The following is a 16,394-nucleotide window of genomic DNA, read 5'->3' as shown; positions in this document are numbered from 1 at the left end:
TGGCCTTGTAGATGCACCACTTTGATCTCTACCTTTATCTTCACATGGCGTTCTCCCTGTGCATATGTCTGTGTCCACCTTTCCCCCATTATAAGAAGCATCATCCTGCTCCAGTATGAACTCATCCTAACTAATTAGATCTGCAAAGATCCCACTTCCAAATAAAGTCCCACTCTGAGTTACGGGGGGTTAGGATTTCAGCATATGAATTGGGAGGACAGAATTCAAGCCACAGCCCACAGCAATAGTTAAAAGTTTTGTTTGTTTATTTGGACATCCTTTGATTTCTAGCCCATATAGATAGAAAATTTAGACTGTCAAACCAAGTTTTTGGAAAAAATGTAATTGCAAAGTCAGCACCCATTGATGGTGGCCCACCATGCCACCATGCACAAGGACAGATGCTTCAACCCCTCCCCATCTCCCCTGGGGACACGGAGATGCTGTTGGCTATCTCTGCGTCCGTGGCTGAGAGGCTGAAAAGGTGGGGTCTTCTTGCCCTGCTTGGGTTCTGGCTGCAGTCCCTTCTGTTCACCAGGCCAAAGTACTCATTCTCCAAGAGTGGATAACCCTAAGTGACAACTACACATTTTGAAGTTTGAGCTGAAGTGGAATTTAAATTAAACCAATATTATTAGCACCTACTATGGGTCAGGCAGTGGGATCAAGATTGAGTATAATCTTGATCTTGGCCTAACATCACCGAGATAACATGCTAAGAGTGGAGGCTATAATTAACACATGAATGATATAATTTCATATTATATTGCAATTTAATAATTTCAGAAAAAATTGCAGAAACAGGGAAGTATAAGACAGTAGACATCTGTTGCATTCCTCTGGACGTTTGCTTTCTGAACCATATAACACAGTGTGGAAGACACAGGCGGACACCTAGGCCCTGGCCTGCAACTTCCAGCTTGGTCACTGAGGGCCCCTCTGCCTCTCTCCTTCTAAGATTTTGCTGGGCTTTTGGGGCTGCAGCCACCCCTGTGCCTCTGAGATGTTTGTCTTTCTGCTGCTGCCTCACAGCTCTGCCTCTTCTCAGCAATTGAGACTTTGTCACTATCGTGGCAAAGTCATCATGATTTGTCATCTGTGATGTCACCAGATGACAGCCTCTCCATGACCTGGATCCTAAAGGGCAGGTGACTGAGACCAGGATGGACTAGACAGGTGCTCAGCTGACCCAGCGTCACAGATCCCAGACCTGACTGTATGAATGACAAAAGCCCTGTCCCCTCCTGGGTGGCAGGCTCAGAAGGTGGGTGGGTCTAGCCATGCTAGTCTGTTCATTAGGCCTGCCTGCCTTTTCATAAGGCCTACAGAGCTTAGTAGAGTGCCTGGCTGTGCCACTCACCTGCTGTGTGACCTTGAGCCAGGCCAGTCACTTACCCTCTCTGTGCCTCAATTTCCTCACAGGGTGACTGTGAGGCTTAAGTGAGTTCATGGGTGTGAAGTGCTCAGAACCCGTCCTCTGTAAACAGGGACAAGTGTTATTGTTGTGGTTGCCACTGGGATCTTTACATTTCTGCCACGACGCTTCTGTAAGGAGAACCCCAGGTTGGAAGGCATCCATCCATGACTCTCTGCCTTCATCCTTTTCTCCCCTTTACCAACCTTGGCTTCACTTGGTTGCAGCTGCCCATCCCTTGGCCTCCCCATACTACCCTCACTAAATCTATTAGGACGTGCAGTGCCATCTCACCATTCTTAGGTACAAATCCTTTATTTTCATGAAATCCCCTTCCCAGATCCATTTTATCCTTCAGATCCCTTACCTCTACCAAAGTGGCTCTTTATCTTCCCCATCCTCAAATCCCTCAATGCTCCCTACTCTCGTAATCCAGTGTTTATCAAGCCTCCCTTGTTGTATAAGTGTACCATCCCTGCAATCTATGTCTCTTGCTTATTATAGAATATTATATTCATTTGTTAATATTATATTATTTTGTTAATTTTTAGAAATGCATTTGTTGTCTCTACTAAAAAAATACAAAAAAACTAGCCGGGCATGGTGGCAGGTGCCTGTAGTCCCAGCTACTTGGGAGGCTGAGGCAGGAGAATGGCGTGAACTCGGAGGCAGAGCTTGTAGTGAGCTGAGATTGTGCCACTGCACTCCAGCCTGGGTGACAGAGCGAGGCTCCATCTCAAAAAAAAAAAATAGATTTGTTAAAACTGCAATCAGTTATTGTCACCATCAGTGAGAAACTGGTGTGACTTAGACAGAAGGCACTCAGAAATAAAAACACTGAACACAAAGCAATTGTAATTAAATTAGACCAGGGGTACTCAAACTTTTTCTGTAAATGGGCCAGATAGTAAATGTTTTGGGTTTTGCAGGCAATCCTGTTGGTCTCTGTTACAACCATTCAATGCTGTCATTATAGCGTGATATGGTTTGACTTTGTGTCCCCACCCAAATCTCATCTCAAATTATATTCTACATAATTCTCATTATCCCCACCTGTCAAGGGAGAGACCAGGTAGAGGTAATTGGATCATTGGGGTGGTTTCCCCCATGCTGTTCTTGTGATAGTGAGCTCTCACAAGATCTAAGGGTCTCATCCCCCTTTGCTGGGCACTTCTCCTTCCTGCCTCCTTGTGAAGAAGGTGCCTTGCTTCCCCTTCCCCTTCCACCATGATTGTAAGTTTCCTGAGGCCTCCCCAGCCTTGCTGAGCTGTGAGTCAATTAAACATCTTTCCTTTATAAATTACTCAGGCTTGGGTATGTCTTTATAGCAGTATGAAAACAGACTACTGCATGGTGAAAGAACCAGAGATGAGATGTAAATGAATGACTGTGGCTGCATTCCAATAAAACTTTACTGTAATCCCACCACTTTGAGGTGGGCAGATCACCTGAGGGTTAGGAGTTTGAAAGCAGCCTGTCCAAATGGTGAAACCTTGTCTACTAAAAATACAAAAAATAACTGGATGTGTTTGTCCATACCTGTAGTCCCAGCTACTCAAGAGGCTGAGGCAGGAGAATCGCTTGTACTAGGGAGGTGGAGGTTGCAGTGAGCCGAGATCGCACCACTGCACTCCAGCCTGGATGACAGAGTGAGACTCCATCTCCAACAAAACAAAACAAAACAAAACAAAACAAAACAAAACACCTTTACTTACAAAACCAGGCAGTAGGCCAGATTCGCTGATTTCCAAATTAGACATTGTTGCCTACTGAAATTGCTCTCTTTCTCAAATAAAGGCTGAAGACTCACAGAGTTTAGAGAGGTAGATAAAACATAATATCACCAACCAGCGGCTTTGTCTTGGAAGTCATAAGAAAGATTGAATGAAAATGGAAATGGCTATGCCTTTTAATGTGAGCCTGTGTGCCAACTGAAATCACTTCCCATACTGCCAGGGATATAGTGCCAGAATTTGGAAAAATGTTGACCCTGATCAACGCTCTCCAATCAATCTTCATTTACTCCTCCTTTTTCTCAGGGTGGGACTTAGGGTCAGTATTTTCTGAAATGTATTCTTTCTTAACTTAGTGACCCCTGATAATTTTCAGAGCTCTTCATTCCTCCTCTGTTAGGCTACCAGAGGGTCTTATAAGAATTCCCCCAATTGTGCTGCCTGGACCTCTGTAATCCATGCTCGAGGACCCTCCCTCCAGCTCAGGAAACTCTAGCCCTCTTCTCTGGTTTTCCTGTCTTATTCCCCACTGGGCTGACCTAAACCTTCATGACTCCCGCCCAGATCTCAAAAGCATCCTCCCATTACCACCTCCTTGTTGCTCATCACCTTCCTTTTCTCCAGGTTGGTAACTTCGCCCCTTTCAGCAGATAATAATATTTCCATGCATTTGTGTTGCACTTTATGTACAATAGACATCAATCTACACCCAGCATCTCCTTGTCCTCCCTGCAGCCCTGTTCCTCTTCCAGAGTTGAAAGCTGTTAAGAGAGTTGCCTAGGTTCAGCCAGCAAGTAGGCAACAGAGCTGCAATTAGAACCTGGTCCTGTTGTCTAATGGGCATTAATTACAAATACCACTCCTCTCCCTTTCCTGTTCCCCACCCTTGTGCCAATTGTTTCCCAAATCCTCAGAGAATCAAGTTAGTTTCTTTCTTATTTCCATTTAATGAGTTTTGTTTTTTTTTTGAGATGGAGTCTCACTCTATTGCCCAGGCCAGGCTGGAGTGCAGAGGCATGATCTTGGCTCACCGCAATCTTTGCCTCTTGGGTTCAAAAGATTCTTCTGCCTCAGCCTCCTGAGTAGCTGGCATTACAGGCACATGCCACCACACCTGGCTAATTTTTGTATTTTCAGTAGAGACAGGATTTCACCATGTTGGTCGGGCTGGTCTCAAACACCCGACTTCAGTTGATCAGCCTACCTTGGCCTCCTAAAGTGCTGAGATTACAGGCATGAGCTGCTGTGCCTGGCCTTTAATTAATCTTTTAATTAAAATTATTTATTTTAATTGTAGAAAATGTATGAGGCATAACAATTTGCTGCCTTAACCATTTTTAAGTGTACAGTTCAGTGGCATTAAGTGCATTCACATTGTGCCACTATCGCCACCATCCACCTCCAGAACATTTTTATTGTCCTGAAATGAAGCTCTGTGCCCATTACATACCAACCCCACAGACTCCCTTCCCATAAGCCCCTGCAACCACCATTCTGCTTTCTGTCTTTATGAGTTAGACTACTCTACCTACCTCATGTAAATGAAATCATACTATACTTGTCCTTTAGTAATTTGCTTCTTTCGCTGAGTATAGAGTCCTCAAGGTTCATCTATGTTGTAGCATGTGTCAGAATTTTCTTCCTTTTAAGGCTAAACAATGCTCCATTGCATGTATTTACCATATTTTATGTATCCATTCACCTGTGGATGGACACTAGCGTTGCTTCCACCTCTTGGCTATTGTGAATGACGCTGCTATAACCATGGGTCTATAAATATCCATTTGAGTCCCTACTTTTGATTCCTTTGGGTACAAGTGTATATACCCAGAAGTAGAATTGCTGGATCGTATGGTAATTCTATGTTTAAATTTTTTTTTTTTTTTTTTGAGACGGACTCTTGTTCTGTTGCCCAGGCTGTAGTGCACTGGCGCTATCTTGGCTCGCCGCAACTTCTGCCGCCTGGGTTTAAGTGATTCTCCTGCCTCAGCCTCCTGAGTAGGTGGGATCACAGGTGCGTGCCCCCACGCCCAGCTAATTTTTGTAGTTTTAGTAGAGACAGGGATTCACATGTTGGCCAGGCTGGTCTTGAACTCCTGACCTCAGGTGATCTGCCTGCCTCGGCCTCCCAAAGTGCTGGGATTCCAGGCGTCAGCCATCACGCCTGGCCTATGTTTCATTTTTGGAGGAACCCATTCTCATTCGAGGATCCCATTCGTTTTCCACAGTGACTGCAGGATCTTACAATCCCATCAGTCGTCTAGGAGGGTTCTAGTCTCTTTATATCCTCACCAAAAATGGTTGTTTTCGGTTTTCTTGATAATAGTTATCTTACCCTAAAGTGAGAACTGGATTCCTATTTACTTTTATAATAGTCCCCGTTACATTGATTCAAGTAGTTTGTTTAGTTCTCTGCCCCCCTTATGAGGCTGGACATCCCTTTCAGTAGAAGCATCTCTGCCTTCTCCTTGGTAGCCCAGCACCTGGTGTTCATTGAGTAGATTCATTCTTTATAATTCCTGGGATATTCCCAGTTTATTGGAAAAGCTGAGGTTGCTTCACCAAATCTCCCCAACTCTACTCAGCTCTACCCAAAGTCCCTCTGTGTTGTTCTTCTCTTCCTTCCCCCCATATCTGGGGAAGGAGTCTCCCAGCTAACCCCTATCAAAGCAAATTGCTTCCACGATAATACCTTGAAGTCCTATCACGCAGGGAAATCCAACGCTTCAGGGATCTACTGCAATTGTGGATCCCTTCCACACCTGTGTATTGCTGCCTGTTTCTGCTGACACTCAGCTCCAAGTTTCATTGCTGGGCACATTGTACAAGGTGTTGAGATGGAAATCCTGAGGCATCGCCACCATGAGAGCAGCTGGGTTAGGTGCTAAAGTCGATCTTTCTGTCACCATTTTCTGGCATCACTGGATTGCCCCAGGAGCAATGAGGTGCAAAGCCTGCTTGCAAAGTTCCAGAGGTCTTGGCAATCACCCCTATCCTCCTGCAGCCAGGCCCAGCGCCAAGTTCCAGAGGCCCTGCCCAGGCAGCTCCACCCACAGCTTCAGAGCCAGAGCTTCAGGCTTAACTGCCTCTCTGGCCATGACCTCCTCCTGGAGCTGGGGTCCAGCACTCCTGAGCTGCTGACATGTCTTTAAAGATGTGCAAAGCCAGGTATAAGCGAGCAAGAGGAATATGGTGCCTGCCTTCAGGGAGCTTAAAGTGGGGAGAGGGAGGAAGAGAAAAGACAGTGGAAAAGCAGACATGAACTAATCATGTAAATTAACATGCAAATATGACAGAGATCAGAGATCAGCAGTCCAAGGTGAAGGACCATGATCTATGAGAATGTGATAAAGAGGATGCTGACCAAGGCTTCCCTGAGGCTTGCTGTTGGAACTGAGATTCAAAGGATGAGCAAGCAAGGCCAGGGAAAGGGGTGTGAAGAAACTCCCAGGTAAGGCAGGAGTGTATGAAAGCACTGATGGTGGTAGATGGCCTTGCCATGTGGCTGGGACAGAGAGAAGGAAGGGGCAAAGAGTCATGCTAACATCTTTCTCCTAGGAGTGCTGGGAAGCTGTTGGACAGTTTTAATCAGTAGGGGATGTGATCCACATTTTATTTTTTATTTTTTAAATTAAAAAAATTTTTTTTATTTGGCCAGGCGCAGGAGCTCATGTCTGTAATCCCAGCACTTTGGGAGGCTGAGGCGGGCAGATCACAAGGTCAGGAGATTAAGACCAGCCTGACCAACATGGTGAAACCCCATCTCTATTAAAAATACAACAACATGGTGAAACCCCCTCTCTACTAAAAATACAAAATCTAACCAGGCATATGCCTGTAATCCCAGCTACTTGGGTGGCCGAGGCAGGAGAACTGCTTGAACCCCGGACACAGAGGTTGTGGTGAGCTGAGATTGCAGCACTGCACTCCAGCCTGGGTGACAGAGCGAGACTCCATCTCAAAAAAAAAAATTTTTTTTTTTTTTAATTTTAAGTTCCAGGATACATTTGACCCAGAAATCCCATTACTGGGTATATACCTAAAGGATTATAAATCATTCTACTCTAAAGATGCATGCACACGTATGTTTATTGCAGCACTGTTTACAATTGCAAAGACTTGGAACCCACTCAAGCATTCCATATTTTTCTAAGGAGGCTGCTGTACAGAGAACAGATTGGAAGGGGCTGAGATCAGAGAGGAGTGTGGCAAGCAGCAAGCACTGTTGCAGCTGAGCCAGTAGGAGGAAGGTGAGGACAGTGAAGACACCTCTCTTTCCACAGAGGTGGATCAATTTGAGAGCCTGCCAGGGGAGTGAAGTCAACAGAACACAGTGGTGGATGCAATGTGGGATGAGGGAAAGGGAAGGGGTCATTGTGGACTACCAGCTTTCTGTTTTGGAGAGCTGGATGCTAATGGTACCTCCCGAGATACTTAACATCAGATCTACCCTCTTAACAAAGTTTTAAGCGCACAATACACCATGCTGTACAGCATATTTCTAGAATATATTCATTTTGTAGAACTACAACTTCACTGTATTTTGATTTACAAACTTGATTTAAAAGCTACTAGACATCATAAGAAATTAGAAAAAAACAAAACAGAACACCATTCAGCCATGTGTTCTGAACCAAAGAGATTGGGAAGAACAGCCAAATGAGAGGTGTTACCCAACAAGGCTGTGAGTCAAACCAACATGGTGGACTGACAAGGCTCATTAGGCAGCGTGGAGAAGAGAGACGGGAGGTAGAAAGAGGTGAGATGTGGTCTCCAACTCACACTGCTTGCCTTCTCTCTGCAGGAAGCCCCTCTGCCCTTGATTCCCCCTTCCCTCTTCTGGAATGTTCTATCCAAGATCTTCACGTGGCTGCCTCCTCTTCATTCAGGTCTAAGCACAAACATTCCCTCTCCAGAGAGGCCTTCTGCAGCCAGAATCCTAAGTAGCCCCCCTCGTCTCTCTCCTTCACCCGGTTTCTCGGCTGCACAGCCCTCATCTCTCTCCGACATCTTCCTCATTTGATGCTGTCCTTGTTTGTGGCCTGTCTACTCTTGGCAGGGGGAAGTTCTAGAATGCAGGAACCTTTGTCCCGTTTTGTTCACACCCTTCTTCTCCCCAGGACCCAGCTCAGCACTGAGGCCGTGTGCTCCAGTGCTCCGTAGCTACTCACTGAGTGGATGAATGGAACAGTGTTGTCTTTCAGAAGCCTTATGGGAGAAGGCTTTGTAAGCCATCCCATGCCTTTCCCACGTCGGCGTCGGCCTCAAGCCCTGGCCACCCCCTTCTCCTCCAGACTGAGCAGGCATTCCTCATTCTCCAGAAGCCTGCATGGCCTCCACCCATGGCCACCTTGGCCTGTCTCTTCTCACACACACAAGGCTCTCCCAGGGGCCAGCCCCACTCCCTTTCATCTGTTTGTTGGGGTGAACCTGAAAGCAGCTGCTCTGGCCTTGACCATGGGTCACGCCTGGTGCCAGTTGCTATTCTGGTTTCCCTGCCTGTCCCAGAAGGCAGCCACGCCCTCTCTCCTGGGGAATGGCAATTCCTGCAGGCACATTCCACTGGCCTCTTCTTCTCTCTTGCCAGTGCACAGGCACCAGGGGAGTCTGGCAATTGCTCCCAGAATTATTTACTTGAAGTTCTTACCTGACTTTTGTGAGGTTCTTACTTGGATTCTGAGCAAAATTCTAAGTAAAAATGGGCACGTGCAAATTAGTCTGGGTCTTAAGAGGATCTCTAATAATTACAGTAATGTTACCGGTAAGACTCTGCACTTTGTTGCCAAAATGTTATAGCCTTTGTTTGAAATCAGATATCTATGTCCTACCCAAAAGAGTCTATATATGGTTTTACATGTTCAAACATAAAGCTGTTTTTACCGATGATTTGGGAATTCTTGCATTAGGGTTGTAGCCTGAAATTCCCTCTTCTTGTGTCAAAGATAATAACAATATCTGCATTTTACTGAATACCTACTGTTTTAGTCAGTTCAGGCTGCTGTTACAAAGTGCTATGGACTGAGTGGCTTATATTATAGGCAACAGTCATTTATTTCTCACATTTCTGGAAGCTGGAAGTTCAAAATCAGGCAGCCAGCTTGGCTGGGTTTGGTGAGAGCCCTCTTCCAGGTTGTAGTAAGTTACTCAGGGTCAAAGAGCTGGGAAGCCCAGAGGGGGTGTGAGACTTGGTGGGCTGCCTCCAGAGTCGACTCTTTTTTTTTTTTTTTTTTTTTTTTGAGACAGAGTCTCGTTCTGTTGCCCAGGCTGGAGTGCAGTGGTGTGATCTCAGCTCACTGCAACCTCTGCGTCCCAGGTTCAAGTGATTTTCCTGCCTCAGCCTCCCAGGTAGCTGGGATTACAGGTGCACACCAGCACACCCAGCTAATTTTTGTATTTTTAGTAGAGACAGGGTTTCACCACGTTGGCCAGGATGGTCTCGATCTCCTGACCTCGTGATCTACCTTCACTGGTCTCCCAAAGTGCTGGGATTACAGGTGTGAGCCACTGTGCCCGGCCCAGAGTCAACTCTTAAACAAACATGTTGCTGTATATTTGTTAACGTTAGGTAATCTTAATTTTGACAGCTGCAGAGATTGAGACCTGGAAGAGACAGAGAAAGAGAGAAGCGGTGTCTCCTCCAATACAATTCCTCCCCACCACCCTATTTCACCCACCCCTGCCTCAGCTCTTAGAAGGGGTGAGCGAACCTGACAGGCCATCGAGAAAGCTGGGTGCCCTGTGTGAACCCCACTCTTCCCTGTTCACCACCTGGATGTCTAGTGTGAGACAGTTCCTGCAGCTTCAGAGATGGGAGGGCAAGAGGACTACAACCATCAAAGCCATGATGCTTTGACTTTTTTCTCTATTTCTTTTTTCCTTAGAGACTTGAAGAATGTTTTGAAATAGGTGACGGCCAAATATAAAATTTCATTGATTCAGAACTTACTTATAAGAGTCTTTGCTCTAAGTATATTGGTTCAGGACCTAATCAAATCATATTCGAAACTCAGAAGAAGAAAATAACTTCTCCCAGTCATGTTACCTAAGTAGGAATTGCAATTGGCTGCAAGTAACAGACCCAAAATAGTGGTGACTTAAATAAGATAAAGTTTTAAGTTTATCTTCTGTAAGAGAAGCCTGGGGTTGGGCAGTCCAGTTGCTCCCCAGATTTCACGAAGGTCACAGGCATCTTAGAACTTTCTGCTCTACCCTCCTTGACAATGGCTTTTATTCTCAAGGTCAGTCAGTGGTCCCAAGATGGCAGCTGCAGCTCCAGCCATTGGGTCTGCATCCAAAGAAGCAAGAGTGAAGGGACAACAGCATCTGGCAGGTGAAGAGCTTCAGGCCGACGGAGAGCTTTTTTGGCCTCTACCTAAGTATTTTCAGTTACATCTCATTGGTCAATCGTTGTCATGAGGGAGGCTGGGGATCTAGAAGGATCATACTTTAGCTGGGCATATTGCTGCCTTCAGAAAACTAGAGGTTTTATTACCAAAGAAGATGGGGGAAAAGGATATTGAATAAGCAAGTAGTCATCTCTGACATTTCTTCCAGAAAACCAGATTTCTGGCTTGGGCAATTGGCTAAACTGAGTCGTGGTGTCATTTCCTGAGGCAGGCAACACAGAAGAAAGAAGAGGAGGAATTCAGTCTGAGGCAGGTTGAGTATACGCTGCTGGAGGCATTAAGGTGAAGGTTTTTGTCGTAGGCAGAACAATGGCCCCCTAAAGATGTCCACATCCAGGTCCCTGGAATTTATGAGTAGGTTACCATACATGGCAAAAGGGACTTTGAGTTGTGATTAAGGGGTGTTATGGGCTGAACTACATTGTCCCCACATTCATATATTAAAATTTGAATCCCCAGCACCTCAGAATTGGACTGTATTTACAGACAGAGCTTTTAAAGAGGCCCTAATGAAATGTGTCTGGGGTCCCTATAAGAAGATGAGATTAGGGAACAGACTCGCAAAGAGAAAGGACCATGTGGACACATGGGGAGACGATGGCCATCTGCAAGCCAAACAGAGAGCCCTCAGAAGAACCAAACCTGCTGACACCTTGCTGTTAGACTTCTGGCCCCAAGAACTGTGGGAAAACAAATTTCTGGTGTTCAAGCCATCCAGTGGTGGCATTTTTGTTATGGCAGCCTAAGCAGACTCATAAAAGGATTTTAAGATTGGAGGATTATCCTGGGCTATCCAGGGAGGCCCAATGTAAGGTCTTAATATAAGTGCCCAATATACAGCACCACATAGGGGTCCTTATAAATGAAAGACAGAGGCAGGAGGGTCAGAGAAGAGCTGTAATGACATAAGAACACCAGCCGTCTTCTGTGGACGTTGGCTATGAGGATGGAAGGGGCCTCAAGCCGGGGACTGCAGGCGGCCTTCAGAAGCTGGGAAAAGCAAGGAACAGATTCTCCCCTAGAGAATTCAGAAGGATGCAGCCCTGCCTGCACCTGGGCTTTAGTCCTGTGAGATCCATGTTGGACTTCTGACCTCCAGAACTGTGAGATAATAAATTTGTGTTGGTTTAAGCTACTAAAGTTATGGTGCTCCTTTTTATTTTACAACCACAATAGGAAGCTAACACTGCATATTCAGTAGGTATTTAGAAGTATGTTTTGCAAAGTCACCAACACGCAGAGAATAACTGAAGCCACTGTCATGGACAAAATCATTCAGAGAAGTATTTAGAATGAAGAAGAGATGGAATCTAAGGAAGAATCTTCCAGGAGACCAACATTCCAGGAAAGGGAAAAAATTGCACTACTGTTTCTTTGATGGCTGGCTCTCAGGACAGAAGTGTAGCCAGATGGGGACATGTCGGGGGACACTGATCCCCCAAAGTGCCTTCCTTAGACATGACAGCCGTACAACACAATTGAAGGCTATGATGGACAGGCTTCCAAGGAAACAGCAAAAAACAAGACCGTGAAATAGAGGTGTGAATAGAATCAAAATGGCATTGCTTTTTATAGGCTGAGGTCCTCCTACTAACCCATAGGCAGCTCCCATCCCCATCCCCATCGTCCTCCATCTCCCCATTCCTTTCCTCTCACCTCCCACCCCTGACGTGAACACCTGTTATAGCTCCATTCTAGAGAGCTAGAAAGGCAGCCTGGGGCCAGACTGACATGGGCACACACCCTCTGCATTCGGTCCTCCCTGTCTCCATCCTACTGTATCATAACTGATGATCTCCTTGCTTCTCTCCTCTGGGGACTCTCCTGATTGCTTTCTGAGATGAGAGCTTGTCTTCCTCACAGCACCCCCAGTTTTGATGTCTGGTGCATGGCAGGTACTCGGGGCCTTGAAATGCCAGGCTAATAGCTACTCCTGAGGGAGGGATCAGAGACCATGTCTGAGAAAGGGATCAGAGGAAGGGAAGGGCCCCAGGCCCCCCAGGGAATGAGTTGGGCAAAGGCTGCCAGAATAGAATCTGCTTCCCTTCTCTTTCAGGTCTTCCTCCCATGCAAACCCACAGGAAATGGACTGTGATTGATGCTTACATTTCTTTATTGATTGAAAAAGAGCCCAACATAGTCTACATGATTATCAGAGGGGCCGTTGGCCATCACTCCCCCTCCTCTTTGCAGTCACTTTGGTGGTTTTGCCAGAGAGCCCTGCTGCGCAGTGGGAGATGGTCTTATTTTGGAGGTGACCTTTACCTAAACTTCTTTCTTTTTGGAATAGGAGACCTGGACTTGGAGAAGGCCTGAAATCTCTCTTTCCTGCACCTGTAGTCCACAGAAGTGAGCACTGTCCCTTAGCCATCGAGGACCCTCCCTATGGAGACCAGGGGAAGCTGACCACACAAACCACAGCTGGGCTGGTGGAGTGCCTGGAGCTCTGTGCAGGTCTGGATAGGAGGAAATGGCCAACAGGAACTGGCCCTCCTTGCAGGTGCCAGGAGTACAGGCTCAGGACTCCAGGGATAGGGATGGAGGTAGGACCTGGGAGGGCAATTGTTTGCCCTGGTTTCTGCTGGGGGCTTCTTTCCAGGACCTGTTGTAGTAGAGTCAAGGCCCTTCAGTGACTCCTCTCTAGTCTTGAGAGATAGAGGGAGGGTCTTCTGAGAATGAAGGAACAGGGCAAGTGGCCCCTAAAGCACCTCTGCCTGCGGGAAGACCTGGTGCTCAGCAGCTCTTCTCTGAAGAAGTGGTATTGGGTCTTTTTAAATTTTTTTTTTGAGATGGAGTCTCCATCTGTTGCCCAGGCTGGAGTGCAGTGGCACGATCTTGGCTCACTGCAGACTCTGCCTCCAGGGGTCAAGTGACTCTCCTGCCTCAGCCTCCCAAGTAGCTGGGATTACAGGTGCTTGCTACCACACCCTGCTAATTTTTGTAATTTTGGTAGAGATGGGGTTTCACCATATTGACCAGGCTGGTCTTGAATGCCTGACTTCAAGGGATCTGCCTGCCTTGGCCTCCCACAGTGCTGGGATTACAGGTGTGAGCCTCCACGCCCAGCATGGTATTGGATCTTGATTGCCCCTTTGCTTCTAGGGATTCCCTGTGGGAGGTGGTCTTAGCCTTCTGAGGGGTTATGAACTTGGCCTATAATGTGATGCAGTGTGGACACATAACCTGTGTCAGCATGTCCTGAATCCTCCTGCTGCTCAGTAAGTGAGCCTGGCCCCTGGAACAAAGGCTGGATGTACCAAGGCCATCTTGCTTTGACAGCATGGTGATTGGAGACCTCATTCCTGCCCCTGACCATGCCCGTAGCACGGAACCTCATGCCTATGGCCAGAAGCTCAGGGTATGAGTGCACATGAGCTCTGGAGGCAGCCATGGGCTTACACCTCTGATCTGGTGCTTACAGGCTGAGACCTGGGGCATGTAACTTACTTTTCTAAGCCCCATTTACTTATCTGGAAAAGGTGTTACAAAGGTTTCAATACAGGGAAGAAAAAGAACAAGCTAAACTGTGTGAAAGCCCCCAGCACAGGGTCTGGCACAGAGGAGGTACTCAGAATGCGGGCTTCTTCCTGGCTGGTGGCTCCTTTTGTTGTCCCTTCTGGGCTCCTGATCAGGAATTTTACCCCCGTCCTGGGCCCCTGCCTGGTGTGCCCTCCCAGCCTTTCTGGTGACCTCAGCTCCCTTTCCGCTCTCCCCACCTTGATGATGCTGGTAGCTTCTGCTGCTCCTCAGAGGCCTTTAGAGAGTTGTGTAGAGGTGGAGGGTGTGGGCGTGGCCTCTGCAGCTAGACCAGCTGGGTTTCAATCATACTGTCCTAGCTGTCCCTAGAGGGACATCTGTCCCTCTGCCTTACTTATCTCACCTGTAAAGTGAGGATGATGGTAACAGTATTTCAGGACAGGATTTTGGAAAGGATTGAATGAGTCAGTGAATAAAGGGCTTAGATCAGCTTCAGGCACTTAGTGAGCACCCAATGGACAATCATCATTTCATTCTTCTGCTCTTCAGACACCACCCCAGAATGCCTCCTTGCCAACCACCTCTGATCACCCTTCCTTCTTCTCTCCTCCCCTCTCCAACCTCACCCTCCAAACCCCCCATGGCACAGGGTTGGTGCCACTCAGCAGCATCCCCAGATACACCCCCTGGGCAGTTTCCTTGCATGTGTTTAATATCAGACATATTTGGAGCTCTGGGTTTTGGTTTTCCAGTGTCCTCTGATCTCTGAGGGCAGGAGACAGTGAGGAGATGGGTATGAGGGTCAAGGAGGGTTGGGAGGCAGGTCATGACTCTGGAAATGTTGCAGGAATTGAAGGAGGAATAAAATATCCTTTGTTCTACCCAGACACAACACCAGTTGCTTTCTTTCTTCCTTTATGGATTGAGCCAGCTAGCGCAAGCAGAAAGTAAAGGCCACAGTGAGTCTGTTGGGAAGCCAAGTGGAAGAGAGTCAGGATTAAAAAGCTGAAGGGGCAGAGGAGGTCAGCCCAGAAGATGGGGAGAAGGGGCTTAGAAGAAAGGAGACCTGGGGAGCTGAACTGCACCTGCTCCTTGTGCCTGCACTTGTCAGTTTCTGGGGACATTGATAGGCTGACCTTGGAGCAGCTACCTGCCTTGCCCTGGAACACTGATTCATTCTGGATAGTTCTTTCTCCGTATCTCTTTTTTTGGTCTCAATACTTGACTTTTGGGGATGGAAAAAGTTGGAAGCTGCTGGCCTCTGCCCCGTCAGCATCTCAGAGTAGGGTCACCAGTTCCTACAAGATGCCCAAGGAACCACGCACAAAACCCATCCTGTCCATTTTCTTCCAGGTAGCAATCTGGGGAGAAGGATGTGTGGCAATGGAGGGTGGGGTACATTTTAGAGGAATTAATTGGTGGACATAGTCTTGAAATTCCTGAAGAGAGGAATGAAAACACAGCAGACACTGTTACATTGAATACAATTCAACATTACCTTGACTCCTTTAGGCTTCGGGTTACATCAAACTCTCCCAAACATAATAGCCATGGGGAGCATGATACAATCTAGTGAGCTGAATACATGGAAGCTGGTTCTGTCCTTTGACCCACTGACATGAAAAGAGTCACTGCAGGTGATGCTTTGTTGCAGAAATGTGGAGTCTGACCTGGGCTGCATTCCCAGATCAGATGCATCCATACTTCAGCCTTCCATGTGGCAACAGGCATTGGCAAACACCTCAATGTCCTGCCTCAGTGTGACCCTGGAACATTTCCAGCCCACACTCATGTGGAGGATCCCAGTGGGGATGACAATGTTTGGGGATATTTCCTCATGTTTTCTCTGCTGAGAAACTAGCTTGAGTGGGCAGGGAATGGAGGCAGGTACTGCTAGAGTCTGCAAAGTGAATCCAGAACCTGGACTTCTAGAGTTGTGGTTGTCCTCAAACTTCCTTCCACTAAGACATCCGTGATAGCAGCATCCAAATGGGCCCACCTCATATAGCTGTGCCCAGGCTACAAGCTCCTGGGCAGAGGAAATGAGGCACCTGGAGTATGAGTTTCCAGTGAGTGATTTGGGGCCCATCCCATTTGCTCCCATTTAAGAACGCATCGAGAAATGCAAGGGTGATACTATAGGGCCAATCTCAAATCTGCATTCATGTCAGAAGAAGGAAAATGATCTGCAAGGTTTGTCACTGAGGCACTAAAACTACGATTAATGACATAGCACTTGCAACACTCCCAAGATTGGTCCTGACCGCCTGTGTACAAGGCTAGAGGTGAGCTAGAGACCTGGCCACACTGGCATGGGTCTGCATGAAGGCTATGGCCATCCTGGGTGAGCCTCAACAGCCATGA

Source organism: Trachypithecus francoisi, unplaced genomic scaffold, assembly GCF_009764315.1.
Source record: "Trachypithecus francoisi isolate TF-2019V2 unplaced genomic scaffold, Tfra_2.0 Lachesis_group20, whole genome shotgun sequence".
Taxonomy (NCBI): Eukaryota; Metazoa; Chordata; class Mammalia; order Primates; family Cercopithecidae; genus Trachypithecus; species Trachypithecus francoisi.
Note: the sequence above shows the minus strand (reverse complement) of the source record.